The sequence below is a fragment of the Electrophorus electricus genome, chromosome 7 (assembly GCF_041902795.1).
Source record: "Electrophorus electricus isolate QZ-2024a chromosome 7, ASM4190279v1, whole genome shotgun sequence".
NCBI lineage: Eukaryota > Metazoa > Chordata > Actinopteri > Gymnotiformes > Gymnotidae > Electrophorus > Electrophorus electricus.
In genome coordinates this window covers 3681559-3703292 of record NC_137503.1, presented here as the reverse complement: position 1 = coordinate 3703292, position 21734 = coordinate 3681559, and the positions used below count along the sequence as shown (strand labels likewise).

The following is a 21734-nucleotide window of genomic DNA, read 5'->3' as shown; positions in this document are numbered from 1 at the left end:
AGGTTTTCTTCCACATTTCATCGGTGGTCACTTTCTAACCACGGAAACCACGTTCTAGATGGCAGTCCACTCTCAACCCAACACTGTCAACCTGCTGTACCAGATACATGCCCTCCAGCACAACACCTACAATATCAGTGTGACTGCTGTGTTGGCAATAGTCTGTGGCCCAAACAATATCCTATGAGTGATGGTCCTGTGGAGAGAAACAGCAAAAATGAACAGGGTAGAGGTGGCCTGACCAGTAGTGCCTGTTGGACTATAGTCTGTGGTTATATGCATATAAAATGTCCCTATTAAAGACACCAGAGTGCAGGTGCAAAGTTTGTGTTTCTAACAAAGTGGCTGGTGAAGATATATAGATAAACTCCGATAAATGTGTCTTCCGGGAAAATTTCATCGGTACATGTAGTGCACAGCAGGGAAGTTGAACATGACATGAAGGGACTCTTCAATGCTCGTTCAGCAAGGCTCAGTGGAGCCAAGTGATCTCTGGCATTGCGCACTGAAGCTTGGATTTCTATCTGTCCGCTGCGGCCATGAAGGATTTCCGGGTCGTCAGCTTGGGCGGTGACATCATAGTTGCTCAGACGCGTGTGCATGTGCCAACAGGATTGCAGTGCAGCCATGCTGAAACACGAGACGCCTGCCGCCAGTTGCAAACCAACCCTTTCATGTCCCGAGTTTGCACGTGTGTCGACCATGACGGTACGTAATTCCACAACCTTCCCCTGGAGAAATCGCTTGGTTGCAGAGAGATGTAGGCTGGTTGCATTTAAATGCATTGTTATATTGTGTGGAGTAAGCAGATAATATAACGATAGAAGCTATGCCAAAGCATGGAAGATCGATGTGAAACAGAATGCTGTTTGTATCTCTCTCCAGATAAAAAGAGAATGTGTAAATTAGTTAAGCTTTGGCCCATGAATATGTATTGGGCAAGCCTTCAGACAGTGAAGTGGATCAGCAGACGATTCAACATCTGTCTGTGTGCGTGTGTGTGTACATGTTTGTGCTTGTGTGTTTTTGTGTGGCTGTGAATGTGTCACAGGTGTGTGTGTGTGTGTGTGTGTTACTGATGGTATATAAGTGTACTGTCATGTCAGTGAGGTGTATGCTTGAGGTAGTATATGTACTGTATGAGCATATTCCAGTATTTGTGAACGTTGTGTGTGCGTGCATGTGTGAGTATATAATTGTGAAAGCAGAGCTACTTTGTCAGATCACTGCAGTGCGTTTGTGCTCAGGATGGGTGGTGAAGACCGTGTGTGTGTGTGTGTGTGTGTGTGTGTGTGTGTGATGTGACAGTGGAGCAATCATCTGGAAAACACTCCGAAAGGCCAGCAATAACATCCCTCTTCCCTTCAAGGCAATAAGCGCTCCTTGTTTAACGCTGCGGTTCATGGCAGTAGCAGCATGATGCAACCAGTCCGAAAAGCTCCCAGCTCCCCTGCTCTGTCTGGCTGGGTGATTTAGCCACTGCTCTCTAAGCACAGATACAGTGTTCTGCTGAGGCAGGACTTTTTGAATGAAAGTGCACCACAACATGACTCAGCACTTTTCCTAGAGAGAGTGTTGTGTCTGTGTGTGTGTGTGTGTGTGTGTGTGTGTGTGTGTGTGAGAGAGAGAGAGAGAAAGTGTGTGTGTGTGTCCGTGTGTCCCTGTGGGGGAGTGTAGTCATCCACACTGGCAATGAAGAACAGAGTACCGGAGAGCTGGGTGGTGTTCTTGCTAAAATATTTCTGAGACTCTTTGGAAATTACAAAGAAAAACACTTTAAACTTGAGAGCAAACAGCTGAGGCCCTTGACCCTGGCCACGCTGACCCCGAGGGGCACGCTCTGAATACCTGCCAACAACTGCTCCTGACAGCTTCTCTTCTGAGTTCGTCTAAATGCTTCTCAGGGCTCTATGACATTACAGAAGGCCCGTTGAGGCAAAATTAGGTCAAATGATCACAACAAGAAGAGAAAGTATTTAGTCTAATCACTTACCGTAATAGCTTCCTTGGTACTGCATTCAGTGTCCCATGGTTATACTCGGGTGGGGGAGAAGCACTGGCAGAACATTTTTTAACTGAACTGACAGTCTACTTCTTTTCTCTTGTATTATTAAAAGATTTCCTAAGAAAAGCAATTGCACATTGTGGACCAAACCCCATGAGGAGACGTCATGCCGATATTAAAAGAACAGTCTGTTACCATTTAGATCAAAAGATTAAAGAATAGAAAAACCCTGACACACTTTTCCACTCTCACTGATCTAGTCTTCACAGAAAGCCACTTCAGGGGGTGGAACTGTGAAGTCAGCAGTACTGAAAGGACACCTAATACTTTCTGTTTTTACCACGACCTATGCCTAGAACTTTACTGGACCCGTGCTCGAAAATGCAGGCGAAACCCTGCCGTCCAGGATGGGGACGCACCGCAGCTCGTGTCATTTCTGACATCTGTTGAGAGGCGACCCTTGCGACATACCGTCCAGTTTCGCCACAAGGTGGCAGTATCCTACCAAGATTCATCAGCGGAGCGCCGGTGCTGAAAGGGTCTGGCAGGCGTCTGCTCAGCCGTTCCTCTGAAATCCTACGGTGCTGCCTGCAGTCGTGAACGCTGCCTCTCGTTGACCTCGTTGGATCAAACGGCTTCTGTGATGATTGGCTTTGATTCGCTGGGAAGCCGCGGTGGGGAGCTGGAGGTGGGTCAAAGGAATCCATGCGTGGAGCATACCTTTACATCAGCGATGATACTCTTCTCATCAGAATGTTGGATGACGTATAGATTACTGCAAGCTCTGATGATAAGCCTGCTCAGGAAGGATGAAAGCGAGGGAGAGCGTGCACGAGAGAGAGAGAGAGAGAGAGAGAGAGAGAGAGAGAGAGAGAGAGAGACAGGGTAACAGAAAGATGGGGCTCACATGGCTGTGTATGTTTACCTTTTTAAGGCAATATAGGCCTAAATGCTGCATTGTAACAGAGTACTCCACTGAGGTGTATCCTAATTAGGGATGCCATGTATTTCACTTCCATTCTAAATCACAATTGCTGTTTGAGATCAGTGACTGATCCGAGATCCGAGAGCTGCCTTTCAGTAGCAGTATCCAGGTAGTTGGTTAAAGGCAACTGCTGCTTTAAGTTAAATGTCTGAGGTTCCTTAGCTAAGCAGCGAAAAGTTGTTTTAAGCAGCAAAAATGGTTTAAATGGTTAATATACTTTGTATATTTAAAAAAGAAAAAAATTTGCTGCTTAAAGATTTAGTCCTGTATCTTTCTAGTTATTACTAATTACAAGAAATATTCAGTCCTTTTAGCCAGCAGAGTTTGTGGTGATTTGGCTACATATTTCATATGTATTTGGAGAAATCTGACTTTGGAAGTGTACAGACTGGAATCTGATTGATTCGAGTATAATACTATACTTTTAATATACATTTATGCTGTACTTTTACCAACTTTTACCCAGTGCTGATTGCCAGGCAGTAGAATCACCTAGGCATGTTTCACCAACAAACTAATTTCAGCCCTTCTGTTTTAGCGACATCAAGTCTGTCTTCCAGCACATTAAAATAACCTCAGGTGTATTGTGAGGCAAAAAATATCCTTGTCACTTCAAAAAGTTTATGTCCAATCGGATTCACCCTTCACAGTTCCACACTTTGCAGAACCCGTGACAGCAAGGGGCTGCTGTTAAAATTTTCATCTCAAGTGTTTTTGACTACTTGCTCCACTTGGTTTTCTCTCAGGAAGTAGTGACGTTCACACTGACGTGTCCAGACTCTCCAGTTTTGTTCGGGTATAGCTCACAGGGACCTCCCGACAGTACTTATCATGATTCCTTTTTAGCTATGAGCCAAACTCTCTCCTTTCTAGACTGGATCCTATCAGGTCTCCCTTACTATGATTTTTTTCCTTTTTCCTGTAAGTAAAACACATCATATGCTTCTTGGAGAGCAGAGACCTGGCTTGTCCCTGCCATGAAATTCCGTGGGCTCTGGAGGGGCACTAGTGTCCGACTCCCTGTAGTCTCTATTGGAGAATGGCAGAGGCTTCAGTCTGACCTCACGCCCAACGTGGTGTACTGCGGTCTTTCCGTCACTGGCTCCTTAGTGCTTTGCCCCATATAATCTCAGTGGAGTCATGCCTCCAGCCCAGAAAATCCTGTCACGAGGGGTGAGATTCCACACACACACACACACACACACACACACACACACACACACACACACACACACACTCCTTCTTGTGTCTCTTTAGGGACAGCTGATGCTCTCTTTGTGTTGTATGAGTCTCGTTGTGTTTTTCTGGGCAAAATAAACACCTTTAAGAAAACAGATTGGCCAGACGGTTGCGAGGCAGAGGGACGTTTTGTGATTGCGAGATCTTTTTATTGAGAAAGGCTCATTTGACCGCTCTTCTCTGGTCCATACTTGACCTGCTCTGAGCTCGATTGGATTTGATGCGTGTGATTTTTCTTGAAGTGAGCTGAAAGCTGGCCTTTTCTTTCTCCCTTGTTCTAGATTTTTAATGCATATGTACACAGCCTTCTTGCCGTGAGTGAACACATGCGCGTGCGTGCACACAGCTTGTGTGAACCGGGTTCCTGTCTGCTTCCATTAGCTGAGGTCAAAGGTCGTACATCCTTAGATACCCTCATATCGTAAAACAAGTGGCTACACTCCTGTATTCCAGCTTCTTTAAAGGCTCGTGCTATGTCTTCTCCTTCAGAGGGGTGTTTCAGGACACACGCTTTGTGCTGAAAATAAGTGAGTATTTCAAAACCCTTTTTCCCTTGTGCCTTTTGTACGTGGCAGCTGCTGAGGAATCCAGGAATTCCTCCAGAAGGCTCTGTCCGTGGCACGCCAGCGCCTCTATGGTTATCCCAGGATGTATGCCCATTTGCCGCACGTCGCTTGTAAGATTACAGTGCATTTCCCGCCTGGCTGCGTGCCGCGTACCTGGACCACGGCGGTCCGGGGTGGCGCAGGACTGCGCGACTGCTCACTTGCTGAGCTGCCGGGGACCTGCCAGAGAATGCTGCGTTCCTTCACCTCTGCTACAGCCCACCGTAGCAGTCGGAGCGAAGAAAATAAAAACCCCATCCCTGTCGATAATCTATTTCTCTAAGAGGTCTGCGTGCACGCGTGTCTGAAAGCGTGACGTGCTAAATCTCTCCCTGTGCCACCCTCAGGTTTTAGGGACTGCCCGACAACACCCACCTCCATTTTCTTACAGCTTCGTGTAGTGTGAGCGAAAGGGTAGGAAGCACTATTCTTCCATAAATGAGCACATTTATTGGCTTAACTATTCTAGCTCCATGAACAGAGGACATTTCGCAGTAACAGTTGAGTGGCCTAAGTGGAGTGTTTTCCAACAGGAAAAAGGGCCATAACTTCAAGGGCCATAACTTCTCTCTACAGCAAATATTTTGTTAACATGGTGTACTGGTGTCACTTAAAAACTTGGAAGAGACGGAGAATAAAGCGTCTCCCTTTAAAACACAGTAAGTGGGAGAGTTATTATAACATGTCAGTGGTAAAGGGGTCCAGGGGGCCAATGAAACAGGACTCAGAACAGAGGGCTTAGCGAATCCTGACATGTCTCTCAGCTCTCTCTTCCAAGACAATCCACAAGTCAAACCCCCTTCCCTAAAACCCCCTTCCCCAAACACACACCAAACAGAGACACGGCCTCTCATTCCCACCGGAGGACAATGAAATTTGAAGTCAGATTTACAGGTCCCTCGGCCTGTGAGCAAACAGAACATGTCGACTTGCTGCCTGTTTGCCTGACGCAGATGGGTGAGGTCTCACCAAGAAAGTGTCTCCGGTTGCCCATTTGTTAACTGTGCGTGTTGGTTCTAAATATAGTCCCTCGATGATCTACTTTTCCCATTAGGACTCGAGCATTGTTTGGTAGAACAGAAGAATGAAAAGGAGGGGGTTGTTTCATTAAGATAATTGATTCAGGAAATCAGACATGATCTGTAAACTGTTGGCTTGTGCTGTTGGGGAACTGCAGGGATGAGAGTGGTGTGAGGCAGTCTGGGTGGGGTCAAGGCATCGGGAGAGGTGGAGAGGTGTTTGTTGTCGGTTTGTTTTAAGCCCTCTGGGACCAGGTGCAGAGCGAAGGGAAATGCAGGCCGGCAGTACCAGGGATGTCAGAGATACGGGTGCGGAAGAGATTGGGCCAGCATGCTTGTCGGATTCCGTTCTGGCCGACCAGGTCACCCCGGGCAATGTGAAATGAGTCCTTCTCGCCCGCCAACTCCATCATGTTTGTATATACATCAAGTGTAAGTAGCAATCTGAATACTGGCAGAGGGTCCCTGCATTTAGGTTCATACACACAAACACACAGATATACTCTGTGATGTGGCTGTGGTGTGTTGCGAGAGTACACTGCCCACAGGAAGACGAGCTGCTAAATATTCAAGGCTTACAGGTAGTGAATACATTTACTCAGTGACTGACGGCCCTGGTCTTAAAGTCCATCTGTGAAATGAAATAAGGGAATTTCAAATAATTTAGCTCAACTAAGCAACCCAATAGCTAACAAAACAACTGTTTTTAGTATAAAAAGTATATATGATGAACTAGTATTCATAATAGACATGCTATGTGGTCATTTTGTTATAGATCAACTATAAAACACAAAAAATAAATGGAAAAAAAAAATTACATTGTAAAATTAAAACTGTGATTGTGAAATATTTGAAATATAGTTCTGTCTGAAAGACCCAGTGACCTCATCTGTGATACGCTCAGTTAGATTACTGTAGGTCCTCTGGGTGCTAACAGCTATGAAACAGGACCATCCGCCGAGCAGACCAGGGGCTTTGGACGCTGCCGGCCATGGCATGTACTCTGCAGTTGCTGTTCGTGAGGATATTGTTTGGTATGAAGAAGATGAAATCAAAAGCAAGCTCTGTGTGACAACACGAAACCTTAATATACCAAGAATCTCCTCGAGTTCCTCTGCTTAAGGGGCAGAAACAGTGCGAAACACAAGCTGCACTTTATTGCTGTGCTTCCAGCTGGACCTGAGAAAGGGCGCTGTTTTAATATTGAAACCTCAAGTGCTTTTTGGCTGTCCTGCACACGATATGACCTTCAAACCTAAACAGAGATTGTAACACCACTCTGTTTCATTATGAGTCGGACAATAATAATAACTGCAAAGAAAGAACTGGCAGTGCAGGGCTATATTTTGAGACAGCGCTCCGTCTTTCCAAGAGTCAGGAATTGTGGGCTCGCGTTCTACTTATTTATTTATTAGATGTGGCTATATTTTGGTCATTCCCTGGACAGACACATTAGAACAACAATTGCGTCGATTTATTTCCGTATTACTTGTATCGGGCAGACAATTCTTGAGAAGTTCTATGTAAAAGAAAAAGCCCATAAAGGCTGTAGTTCTACTTCTACAAGGGCAGGCCATTTACATTTAGCTGATGCTTTTATCCAAAGCAACTTACAATTATATCTGAATACAATGCGAACAACTGAGGGTTAAGGGCCTTGCTCAGGGGCCCAACAGAGGCTACTTGGCAGTGGTGGGGCTTGAACCAGCAACCTTCTGATTAAAAGTTAAGCACCTCGGCCACTGAGCTACCACTGCACTGAAACGGAGCAGCCATGCAGCATGTCTCAGGAGTGCATGCGTACACCACACGGCGTTTCCATTTTGTGCACTACAGGTCCTGAACTTTTTTTTTTTTTAACTAAATTTGCGAAACAATAAAAAGGGAACTACACATGAGGGACAATGTGCCACTGCATTTCTTAACAACTATAAGAATAAATATAAAAACATTACTGGCTAAAATGGCCTAACAATTTCAAACAAGTCCAACAGTTCAGACTGTTTAGTGTTTTGTTTTGTTTTTTCATTTTTCTTGTGATGTTTGAAATGCCCGAAAGACAAACATGGGCCAGATAGACACAGAGACAGGTAAAGAGAGAGAGATCAAACTGTCAAAAAATAGTGATATGAAGTTTGCTTCCAACAGTCACAATCGATTCCCCTGTTCTCCTTTCATATAGGACTGAAGTGTTGGTCTCAACCCTGATTTAGTACATATGTGTCACCCTCTGACAAGGACACTTTGTAGTGCTAACAGTTTCATTAAATAAAGTATGTTCCTATAGCAACAGGAGAAAAAAAACCCCTGCTTAAATAATCACAAATAGTAAGTCTTTGAACCTCCACCTACATGCCTGCTTGAAAACAGCAACCTTTCAGAAACTCATCAGCAGAGCAACTTTGTGAAGTCTCTCAGTGGCTAATGGCTAAAGGTACTTAAACAGGTCACGGTGCGGGAAAAGTTATATGAGCTGTGCTGTGCAAATAGAGCAGGAATCCAGCAGCAGTGCAGGCTTTTCCTAGAGGAAAAACACATTAGAACAGTATTAGGTCAGAAGGACAGAAAGGTAGAAATGGATATAGAAAAAAACCCACACAAACAAAGGAGCTTGGATTCAATAATACACGGAGGATAATGACATTATGAAAATGGTTCTTAGAGAATAAAGCACTCCAGCTAAAGTTCAGAAGGGAACTTTGATAGCCTCGCAAACAAAACTCATTCCAGCAATGAAATTTTTGGCCCTAGTCAAATTTATTTATTTATTATTTTTTTAAATTCATGAAACATTTAGCTGCCAAGCATGTGACACATAAATCGTTTGAAGAAATACCACAAACATGCTCTAATGTTCATATGCACAGAAGAAACGAGAGAGAGAGGGAGAGAAAGCTGCTGGGGTAACTGATCATGTTGTTGGTGTCATTTGCCAGTGGCTGCCTGCTCTGGGTGTTTTATGGATGTCATGGTTCAGTCCTCCTCTCTGGCCAAGGACACGCTGTACTCTACAGCAGAGCCAAACCTCAGAGCAGGAGACCTCAGTGGGGAGAGCCAGACTCTGCAGACACCCTCGTACTGGGCCACGCCACAAACACATTGATGGAGAAGTGAACACACACATACACACACACACACAACACATTGCCAAAGAATTTATGCTTTACTCGACAGTGCCTTAAGCTTTCTCTCTCTCGCTCAGACACACGCACACACATACACACACACACATACACATACACAGAGAGAGAGACAGTACAGTTTTCTCTTTCCCTGACTCAACTGTGCATTCCTTGTCTAAAGGAGTAATGGCCTGCTCTCTCGCTCTCTGTGTGTGTCTCTCTGTCTCTGTCTCTCTCTCACTCTCTCTCACCCTGACAGGCTTGTGAGGTGTTTCCTAAATGTTTGCACAGATGGCTTACAAAAATGTTGGAAGTCAAAATGAAAACATGAACTTAACGCCAGCACGCACGCACACACACACACACACGCACGCACGCACACACACACACACACACACACACACACACACACACACACACACACACACACACGTACAAACAGATGTGTGTGAGCTAGGAAGAATTATGCAGCATTCTCATATCAGTTCTCTCATCTGGCCACTGTGCCCGAGACTCCTCTCTTCTCCTATTGGCCGACACGTCACGAACTGTCAAAGAATCACCCAAACTCTCGGGAGGCCTTTGGAGTTCACATCACAAACATTCCTCCACAGGCATCCCAGCAACGTAAAGAACATCAACTGTGAGTGAGGAAAACAGGCTGTTTTAAATTAAGATGATCAAAAACTCCCCTCAGTGCAGGTGACACCACCGGAGCCTTGGAAGCGACGGACCCGAAGAAGAAAATCAATATCCTCCGTTAGTCGCTACGGCAAATAAACACGAAGGAACGGAGGCGTCCGTGGCTGGATGATGAAAAGGTATTGTCCTATTTTGAATCATCTCTGACAGTTCTCTTCCTGCAGCTTCCCAAGCCCACTGGCGTCGAGCGCTTTTAAAACATTTTTTTTATATATCCCACGGTGCCGTTTCATGTCGTATTTTTCACATGTGGCGTGCTGCATGGACTTGCTTGTTATTAACAAGGCCTCTGGTACGTCTGTCAATCTGCTCCGCCGTGTGAATGAAGAAGTGAGGCCCCTGTGAAGGTGCTTCCTGCTGGGGTCTGGCAAGGGCCCCTTCTTCTCCGCCTGCTTCATCCAGAGAGATCCACCGAAACACAACAAGCAAGCCTGTGACACCAGCAGCAAACAGACCTTGTGAGGAGGTGGGATATGTACATGGAGTGGGCTCCAAGAAGACATGAGGCTTGGAATAATTCATTCATTTTTCATATTCATTCCATACTGCATTGTGCCGCCATTTTTGGCATGCACAGAAGCTACTGCGTGTGTAAGGGAAACTAATGCACGCATGCGGTCCGTTAAAACTGTCATTAGCACAGCTGCCATGGGAGAACTGTGCTGGTATTACCTCACATCCTCCGGGGTTCTGGCTCTTCCTCAGATTCTGCCAGTCCTTCAGTCTTCTTTTCATATAAACACACCAAGAGTCTTGATCATACGCACACAATCTTATTAATCACTGACTTCATTTTTATCTCAGTCCAATTTACATTTACAGCATTTAGCTGATACCTTTATTCAAAGCGACTTACAATTATGTCTGAATACAACTTGAGGGTTAAGGGCCGTGCTCAGGGGACCCAACAGAGGCAACGTGACGGTTGTGGGGCTTGAACCGTCAACCTTCTGATGGCTAGTCAAGTACCTTAACCACTGAGCTACCACTGCCACAGATTAGGAGTTTCTGTACATTCTTTTACTCAATTATTAAGTATTTCTTCAAGAGAGAAACTTTTCTCTTTTCCTCTTTCTCTGCCGGAGAGTGGCATATTCCCAGATGTGGAGTTGAATCTACAGCTTTGTATTTTCCCGCTAGAAGTCTGCTCGGGCGGCCTGGAATAGGGGAGCATGCCCAAAGCGAGAGCGCGAGAAACTATCATGAAAAAAAAAAAAAAAGAAGCTGAACGGCGCAGTACATCTTCAGAAGCCTTTGATCGTACACCTTCTGAATCATTTACTGCGAAGACGAGGAGCGTACCAAACACGCATGGCCGGCAAGGGATACGAATAACCACTGTAACATGGAAAACAGGATCGCTCCCATGAGGGGTCATTAAACATTAACAAGGTAAAAGTTTAAAGGGGGATGTTGGCTGTTGGGTTGAGCTCGCGCAGAGGAAGTCCATTTAAATCCGTGGGAACAAAGAAGGATAATCTTCGCCAGAACTCCCAACGTGGACATTGCCGGCAAACCTTTCGTTCGTTACACACGGAACAAGGTGACAGATAAAAAATGGCGAGAGGCTGTCGGAGTGATCAGGGATGTGACGTGAACCGTGTTGGTGAAGCTCAGTTTGTCGCTTGTAAAACCGCAAGACTTGACAGCTGACGGGTCTTCGGCACAAGTGATGCATCCTTTTAGGACACGTAGGTGCGCCTCTGGTCTGGTGGATAAAAGGTGTCAGCGATGCCTAAGCAAGACTTCTCTCAAACGCTGACAGCACCAGAAGAAGGGTGGGAACCAGTTAGGATCTCTTAAAGCTTTCACACTGTACACCCTCATCTATGGTTGGTATCCCCCCCTCCCACATCCTTTAAACATTCTATGTTTTACTCATAATCAGTTATGCTAATTGGATTTAACATAAAATCATCTTGATCTGACATAAACAGCTCAAAGTGTCAGCGCTGGCTCATAACGGTCCATCTATTTTTAACGTCGAGTGTTTTGTACCTGCTCGGGCCTGCTGTGTACTCACAGCCATCAGAAAATTGTCTTTCATCATTCCCATGGAAACAGGCACATTCGTGACTACTAACCAGATAGGCTATATCATAAAATGAAGAAGTTTAGTTTTGAACCTCTACAATCCGGAATCGAGGGGGCTGTACAGAAACGGTCTGCCCTTGTCGGCTATGACAGACGTAAAGTTAGGATCATGCGTCATGTATTATATCATATGTGTAGAAGTCTTCTATGGCTACCATCCATGTCTCTCCTGTTGTATTTGAGAAATACCGTAGTGAGTAATAACACTTATTACATGCATACAACAGAAAAGTATTTTCCAAGGAATGCGGCGAATACACTGGTAGTAACAACGGGTTACTGCCTGTTAACACCTGGTAAGATGTCACTAATGTAACAAATCTGTTTCACGAACAGGAAGTTGCTTTAATAATGTCTCAACTTTATGCGCCTGTGCTAGAAAAAGTTGCGGATGACAACCGAAGTATATGCGTGTATATGTGATTTGCAAACAAAAACTGAAAGACTGCTCGTCCATCTCCAAAGAGGCCTGGGAAGCTTTGAACACGAACGGTGCATTCCAGTCGCCCAGGCGGTTGCCTGCAAAGTGGACTACATAAGGAATTTGGCAATTTTAAGAGCGATTCCAAACCACAGGGAGTTAAAACATCCAGTTTGAAGGGATCTTGAAACTGTGCAGGGAGTAGTGTTTATCTCCACACAGGAAGTTAACATTAAAGTTTACCCATCAATCACTGCGTGTCTCGTCAAGATGTTCTGGCAGGTTGAGCTTGCCGTCTGGCTGATTATCAGGAAAGCAGGAAACAATCAGGATTTTTTCAGAGTTCACGTGTGTGTGTGAGTGCTTATAATACTTAACAGGTTTTTGCTGAAAACCATCAATGATGTGGAAGCAACCTATTCGGAAAAGCTGCCAATTAGACTGAAAAACAAATGTTATCCTGAGGTAAATATTGGCCACAGCAAAGTGTTTAGCCAACATCAACCAGATATTGGCTTTATATGCAAAGTGCGGTCATCATTGTAGACACGCAGTTCGGTAGTTGGCCAGCCACAGTAGCAAACAAAGGAATTGTCTAATGGCCCAGCAGTCAAGATAAACAAATAACCAAACCAACAAACAAACAACCAAACCATGACACGCATGTCTTCTGTATGATGACGTTGCAGGGCATTTTGCAGTTCCCTTGACCTACATCACATGATTATTGTGTAGGGAATATAAGGGCACTGCTTAGGTACCCTGTGGAATAGGGGGAAATTATATAAGGATTATATTGGAGGGTTGAGGTGAGCAGCGGTTGGCGGTCTGCACGGAACAACGTGTTTTTCTTCTGTCTCACTGTAACATCACTGGGTAGTTGCTTTCTTGCGGAGTGAGAGAAAGGAAAAAAAACAGAAATTCAATACTTATTACTTACCTATTTATTTTTAATTATTTTATTTATTATGTAGAACAATTATTGTCTTCAAACACCGGGAGTTAAGTTTGCATCACGGTTTACCTGTGAGCATTTGGCACGTATGTTGGACTCAGTGAAAAGAAGTTTCCATGGAATTCACTTAGTCAAAGCAAGCTTAACGGCCAACCAGTCATGATGGCCAAATTTAGACATAAATATAGCATGTAATGTAATGACTTAATCCGCGACAACCTGCAGCAGAGTCGTGGGAACTGGAGTGCAAAATATCTTTTGTAAATAAGGATTTCACATATAGGTGAGTGGGAGATGTAAAAGCAAAATTAACAATGGAAATACTGAGCTCTTATCTTGCTACCAGTGAAAGAAAAAGCATGTTTAAGCCAGTCTGGACATGCTGACAGACCCAGGATCTGAGCACACGTGAGACAAGCATGAAGAAAGTGGAGGTTATTAATGACCCGTCGCTGAAAGAAGAAAAATGGAGCCTCGTGTCTCTCTCCCTTCCCCCATTCACTGTTTTCCCCCTTTCACTCTCTCTATCTTTATAGCTACTGAGATCATGGTGGGATGAGCTAATGCCCACCACTGTGAAAAAAAACCCAAAAAACAAACTAGCAGCGAGCAGCCGGAGATGTCAGCGCGGGAGAGCGCGGCTGAACGCACGAGAGCGGGAGTTAAGGATGCAAGTGGCAGATTAGAACAGCGCGGAACAACGTGCTATCGATCGGGCCAGTGCGTCAGCGCTGCTTGCCGAGTCTGCGGGTTGTCATAGTTACATATTAGAATTAACAGTGCACCCTAGCAACTGAAAGGTCAAAGCAATTCAGTGGAGAGATGCACGGATGTGATTTGGTGCAGGAGCACGCTTGCTTGTTGGTGCCCGCGCTCACATGGGCTGCGGTTCTACTAGAGGGGGCCTGGCTTGACTCCTCTGATCTGTTTTTCTTTCCTTTGCTGGTAAGCACTGGCTGCACAACACAGACACGCGAATGTGTTAATGAGACTAAATGTAATATTTGGAAAATAACAATCTCATGAGACTAATTAATCTAGCGTGCTGTGTAGCCTACCAACTTTTCAACTTTTACTGACTAACTTAACAGGTGACCTTGTGTTGCAACAATATTTTGAATGAACACACACACACACACAGACGAAACGTGCATCAAGGCAAGAAAGGCAACCCCCCCCCCCCCAACATCTCGTACACGTGTGGTTGATATGTGAACCATTTTCTGATACAAGTTCACTCTCATTGTGTCTTTGTATTCCTTCACATATGTGGTTGCAAAGTTTGAACAGAAAACCTTTCTTAGAGTACTGTTAATGAGCCATAAATCGTTCAAATGAACAATTCAAATTAAACTAATATCCCACGTTTGTTCGGGGAGGATGGGCGCTGTGTGTTTACATTCTGTGGATGTGAACTTCACTTAAATAAACCAACAGTTTCAAAGTACATCAGCATGATGGGCTGCCCCATGGTAACTGTGTACACAAGCAAGCAGTTCGCCATCTGCTTCCAGGAGCTCCAGCTATACGGCATAACCCCAGATCTGCAGCTCTGCACCTCGCTTAAACACAGCCACGGTCCTCTTACTGATCTCCTAAATCAGAACAGATGTGTGTATTTAGACAGGAGAAGGTTACGTCAGTCGCTCTCCCAGCATCGATCAGGCCACAAAACCAAACATACAGCACGCCATCCAAGCAACCTTGTGCCGAACGAGTTAAAAATGACATCCTGCCGCATGTCAGCAGTGCGTTTTTAGGGGGCTGTTAAAAAAAATCGTCACTTCACGGGTGTGTGCCTCAGCTTCCACGTGCCTCTCTGTGGTGTGGTGTGGTTTTAAGCCTGGCGCAAAGATTCAAAAAGGGAAACAATTGTAAAGTATCATTCAAAACATTTAAAAGGAAACTGCACAAACTGTCAGTCAAAAACAATTCTACACCCCATAGTTAAAAACCTTAACATACAAAACCTACAATTCTGTCCAGTGTTATAATGACTTGCACCGTTTTTTGGATGCATTACACTCACTACAAGGCAACTGGGGCACACGACTGTGCCCCAAGGTGTGCAGCTATTCTGCAACCAGCACGTGCTACAAAACTCAATCATGTAAGAAAACACCAGGTGCTTGCAAAGGGCGGAGCAAGCAGCTGGCCCACACCGACATCCACAGCCTGCTCCGCCTGCGTGTGCCGATGTGCCGATACTGACCGATAGCAGGCCCTTTGTTGCTGTGCAACATTCGTGTGAATTGTAAAAAAGCCTGACAGTGAATGGCTTTAATCAGTTCTAAACCATTTTTGCAGATTCATGGAGAATTAATTTAGGATGATCAAAGACAGGGCACGAAGAGCGGGGGGGGGTGGGTTTGGAAAAGATTGGTGCTATCCGTTTAGCTTCACTCAAAGGTTTGGTAGCGTGAGAATTCATAGAGACACAGATGTGAGGGTTTATCCTTCGGTAGGGTGTGTTTGGGAGATGAACAAATGAGGTAGCTCATGTGTGAGAGGAACATGTATGACCTAGATAGAGCGTACTGGGGTGACTGACTGACAGTGGGGTCCGCAACACTACAGGGTTTATCAGAGAGAAGCAGCCTAGAACAGCACCAGAAAGAAATTCAAATGATTCCGACAAAACGGCTCTGGAAAAATGGTTTAGGGAAAACGGAGGGAAGAACTGAGCGGAGATATCCTCGGGGAAGTGCCGCCTTTCCTCTGGCGGACACCCTTCCCCTGCCGTGTGCCCATCACACACCACGCGCTCTGATACCTTTCAGAGTGAACCTCGTGTGTTGAGAGGTTACTATAAAAGAGACGTCAACAACAAACCGTCTCGCTGCCAACTGCCTTGTAAAAACAGTAAGCAAGCAAACAGTAAATAAATGCCAGTCATACCACACGACTTCTTGCCCACCAAAGGTGGTTTTGAACATCTCCCTGAATCCAGTGAGTGCCGTAGGCCGCCTTAGAGAGAACAGGGCGCCTGAGTGGTCATGTGGGCCCATCAAAAACGGCTTCGGAGCAAGGCTCCAGGGGACGGCTCGCTGTACTCTGCCACGATCCAGGACCTCCGTGAGGGAGCTCAGGCTAACAAGGCTCCCGCACAGATTCACTGACAACACCCTTAAATGGCGCGGAGCCGTAGAAGGCGGACTGGCTCAGACTTGTTACAGTGCTTTCTCCCGAGGAGTCTCTCTTCCATTCACTATACAGAGGGAGAAAAAAAAAACAAAACGATGGATGGAGGATGGTGGTTGGTATATCCTTCTCAAAGATAGCTATGTTACAAGATCCTCGGGCATCTCCTTTTCAAAACAGGATACAGAATAAGTAAGCAAGTAAATAAGTAAGTAAGTAAATAAATAAAGCAAGCAAGCAACAAAGCGGAATCCTGGAAGCCAAAGATTGGGTGGGTAGGGTTTGTTTGTGAGAAGTTGGGAAATAAGTGTCGGAGTAGGATTTTAGGGAAAATTCCGCCTGAAAAGCCTCTCGAGTAAATGAATGGCCGGTTGCTGCAACCAGATGTTCACCTCCCAAGCACTCTGGGCTGCGGGGAACAGTCAGAACTGTAGTAGAGGTTAATGTGTGAAACGCCAGCAAAGCGTGGTTCTGGGTACGCAGTCCTAAAAGCTGAGAATTGCATTCTGGGTCTTCAGTGATGTACTGTAATCAAAAACAACTTAATCAAAAAAACAAAAAAACAAGAAAAGTGAATTTTTATTTACACCACCACCACCACCACAGCAGCTTATGTGATGTTTCTCTTTCGCGTTGACACCCTCCTGTTCCGTTGTGCAGATGGTGTAGTCGGTCTCTTCATGGATCATCATTCATTTTGCTGCTTTTACCAGTCGGGCACTAGGACTGTGATAAATGCTGACTTTTTGTGTGAATCAAAACACAACAAAGTAATATTCATTCATTATGGCTTATCTGTCCAACAAATAAAATGCCAACCCATATCCATACTTCCATACACGAACCAGCTAATGTAATAGATGCTTCTGACTTACTAAGGCTAGTTTAAAAGGTTGTTTTTTTGTTTTTTTTTACTTTATGCAACCGCAAGCCAATTCAAGTGTAATATCACTTAAAGTATAATAACTTCAGCAAGCAAACTTAAAGTTTGATCACGTACTTTCTATTTTTTGTCTGAAACTTCTAAAAACTAGGACGGCCACCCATACACAAACTGCACCTTGTGTCTTACTGATGCAATGACTAAGCAACAGACTCTACACAGCAGTTTTTGCACAAACCTCATTCCGAGCTCCCATGAAACATAGGGGGAAAAACACCTGCCATCTTTAATTTATTAATTGATTAGCAGAGCAATTTACTGATTAACACATCCAGCTAATTATATTCATGACCTGCATGAGCTCAAGTTAAATTCAGATTTACAAATTCACCCATCCCCTGTAATACCAGCTGAACCCTCGCGAAACCGTCAGTGAGAACGTTCAGGCCAGGAGAACACGTCCCTTTTTAAAGATTAAAAGGGTCCACGGAAATGCGGCAGTCACTTCTTATGCTAAACACATATCCTACAGACATCCAGGTGATCTATGGGTAACCCACATTAGAATAATTCTAGACCGACAGCTCCAGTACAGTCTCTGTGAACTGCACCGTCTATCACTGTAGTGTCCATTATGTGACGTGTTCACGTCATACAGAGAGAGACAAACCATGAAGCTTCTGGAATGGATGGGCAGGGCCGGATGAACCTAAAATACACACACCCCCTTCTAAACATGGAGCAGGAGGAAAGTTTGACAAGTCTGATGTGAATAATTTATCGCACCGGTGTTTTGATTCCCTTTGTTCTCGGTCCAAAGGATATGCATTTGAAGGTTTAACGGCATTTGTGGCTGGACTTATTATGTATTATGTGTGATCAAATAATTCTCCGTCCAGGGATTTTTCACAGGATTCTTGTTTTATTTCTCTCAGCTGTGGAAGCTACTGAGGCCACATGGGTATGTTGTTTTTTGTCTCCTTTCCCCATCCTTATTTTAAAATTACAAATATATAGATGTGTCCTGGGTCTTCATAAAAATAAAATAAAAAACTTCCTTCATAAGAAAGGCCTAAATTATTCATAGCGTTAAACATTTATTTTATTAGAGTCTCTCACTATCAAAGCCAGCAGTCTTCCAACAAATGCATGCATTCAGTTCATATCATAGTAATGTTTCCTAAAATAATCTCTCTGTGTGATGAGTTATTTAAGGTTATTGGTTAAAGAGTCTCCAGGAACCTGACCTAGATTTAATCCCACAGTTTGCTCAAGATACATGCATAAAGCAGAATACTACAACTTCGTCCCTGAATTAACCAGTGGTGAAACCGACCGGACAAATATGACTTCCACTGAAAATAAACAGAAGTTGAAAAAGCAGCTAAGTTCGCGTGGGCCGGCGCACGCCCTCATTGTTACGCCCCAGGACCCCCTGTACGGGCCTCTTACCTACCACATGCTCTGCACAGCTAGTGCTCATTCATCCAGCAGCGGTGAAGTCTATGTATTCTCACCGTGTCTCTTTATCGCTCTCGTCGAGTTCTCCACGCATCCGGAGTCCTCCTTTTTAAGACCTTGCTGTTGTTGGTCAGTTTGAGTTTGAATTTGCCTGATTCTTGCATGGACTATTAACAATCTGTGTAAATCGCTGTGTCCTTGCATAGCGTGAATACCCAAAAATATTAGATTCAGACACTTGAGTTAATTGTATTTCATAGAACTGATGAATATTTATGGTTGCCCTAACAACCTCAAGCAGACAATCTCCACCCGACACTGAGTGATTGTGCAGAAAGTTAATTATCCCACATATTTATGTCTTGCCATTCAATATTCATAAGCTTAATAAATAGAGTCTTTATTGAGGGAACAGGGGGCAATTAATAATCCCCACTGCAGTTAACCTCAGACTTGTGTTTTAGATTGGCAGAAGACTATGGAGCGGAGGATCCCTGACAATTCCGTTAGCATTACAGAGGGTCGGACCAGATGTCTCCAAGAGCTTTTTGGGATTTGGGAAGATTCGGCAGGTTGGCCTGTGATGCATATATAACAAGCAACAGTCCAAACTGTCTTATCGCTCAAGGTTCCTCAGCCAGCACATCCATCCTAAGCAGCAAGGGAGCCTCCAGAACTCCCTTGATTTGTGATAGATGGGAATGACTCCGTTTAGTGCATCTGCTGACCAGCGCGGAGACCATGTGCGTCTCTCGTTCGGGTTTGGCACGTGTTCCTAAGGGCAGATGAGAGTGAACGCTTGCAACATAACACAGTGACAGAAGCAAACACACATGACTTTCTTAGAGTAGGAGCAGAAACACATCATAGGCCCGGCTAGGAGAGGTCAGGACAGAACAGGGACCCTGCTTGGCTGAACAAATCTCAATGGCTGATCTGTGGACACGTCCTTCGTCTCACAAGAAACAAGCCGCTTGAGGGCGCATCTTTGGACTTTGATGAGAAGCTGCGAAGAATTCAGAATCGATCCTAGACGAGTGTGGCCAAAGAAGAGGGCTGCATGATGGTCACTTTTGTTCTGAGAGAAATGGAGAGCATGGTGCCCACACACAAGGCTCTGAAGGTTCAGTCCACACATTTTAATCTCAGTAACCCAGCCCAGTCTGGAGCAGGTGTGAGAACTCTCTACTGACCAGGAGACAAGCCATCCTACCATTGAGGTTGCTAAGTGCTACAGGTAAAAGTGAAAACAGACGAGCTCCATGCGGAAGAAATCAAACGGTGTTTAAAGGTTACTCACCACTAAAAAACCTCTATAAAAGTGAAGAGCCACTATTACACACTCAGTAAAATGTTGACTTCATTCCTACAGTCTTTTGGTTCACCTTCAGTCCTTCAAAAGCCTTTTAGCTTTCGTATGATATAAAAGTTTATAAAACAGTGCAGCTTTCTAATCATCGAAAATAGCAAACAGTCATGGAGTCAGGAGCAGGCAGAAAGTAAACAAACAAACAAACAGCCCAACCCCCCCCCTCCCCCCCTTCCCATTGGGTGCTTGGCTTTTCCGCTCCGAGTGGTGAGGAAAGGCTGCAAAGGTAATGGTGCCATAAAAAAAGAGCGATTCCTTTGATAGGATGCTGGCATCTTTCCACAGTGCCTGCCTGAATTACAAAGGTATGAGGCTGTGAATATTTTTGTGGGCACAGGCCGTGTTGGTAATTGATTAATGGTTGTCAGGTCCAAGCAGACAGCCGAAGGCCCCCGGGCGCAGAAAATGAGAGTAAACGCTCGCACACTTAGCAAATGACGTGCAAGTGTGCTCCAGGTATGCAGTCGTCAAATCGGCAAACGCGGCAGGGCACAAAACTATTCCTGGTCCTCCACTGGATTGGTAAGCAAATGCAACAGGTGGCGAGGAGTTAAAGCCGGAAAACTGGAATATCTGTGAGATATAAGAATCTGCCAGGATTACCTTTAAGTCTCTCTCTCTCAGGTTGTGTAACCTTCCATGAGGTTAACAGTTAGCAAGGCAGACTCAAAGTGAGTTTTCACACAATGTAGCCCTTATGGATGCCTGAGTTCATCATACAGCTCTGGTTTAGAGTCAGTGTTGGTATTATCTGTTTTTTGTTTTTTTGAAAGCATACGTAAATTACTGCTATGATGGTTTGCCTTAACTCTGGAACGCAGCCCACCCGATACAACCTTTCACTCCTAGGAGGAGACAAACACACATGGCTGCACGGTGCAGACCAGCAACGCCAAAGATAAACTCGCTCTTCGGCATGAATGGCTTAATTACCTGACAAAATCTCATCGTTTTGTTTTCTAAACAGACTAATGAAGATCCTGCCAGCTGTGCAAGGAGAGGGAGGCATTGAGATGGGAAGTGATGCCATCCGCACCCGGACTGAAATAACACCTCCGGGCCACCCAGGTCACTTTCCTGCTCGTGTCTCACCAAACACCACAGCTCACAACTCCATAGGAAACACGAAGGAAAAACCTCCCTGCGCACGCCAGATAAGTAGGACATGTGAGACACTGCGTGAACACTGGGAATTGCAGCAATTTACCGACATTGAAAAATGCATTTGTTCAGGCACTGCTTCTTCTGGATCACTATAGTCACTTTCATCTGTAGTTACCAGAAAATCTCCCTGTGATCGTGTTTTCCTTCTTTTTTTTGATCACGTGGTCTTCTGGTCGCCTATTTTTACTAAAGCAATCGTTTCACATGGGGGGAAGTGCATGTCCACAGAAGGCCTCAAACACAGATAGTAAAAACAGTACATGTTTAAAGATATAGATTCTTGGTGTGTTTGTGGATAATATACCCATATCATACTCTGTCCTTGAGAAATGAAATAGTGCTACTTCAGATCTCAGTGTGAATGGTGAGCAATCCAGTGTCATGATAATATCGAAAGGGACAATTAGCTCTCTAAGAATCAAGCTCAAGGGAAGTAAAGGTGCTTTTGTGTACTGCCACACGTTACTGGAAGAGCTGAGTTCTGATCAGCGATCCTCTTGAATTGAGCATTTACAGGTCACATTATAAGTTTGTTAAATGTACGTGTAAACCATGTGTAAACAATCCAA

The 21734-nt window shown here is 44.7% G+C and overlaps 1 long non-coding RNA gene across 1 annotated transcript in view; it reads left to right on the top strand.

Annotated features, from left to right (window-relative positions):
* Window positions 1-21734, top strand: part of LOC113575908 (uncharacterized) — a 24044-nt gene extending 2310 nt beyond the window's left edge. Inside the window, exons 2-3 of the long non-coding RNA XR_003410453.3 lie at window positions 613-708; window positions 20969-21734. This is a non-coding gene — a long non-coding RNA (uncharacterized LOC113575908). The remainder of the gene's footprint in view (window positions 1-612; window positions 709-20968) is intronic.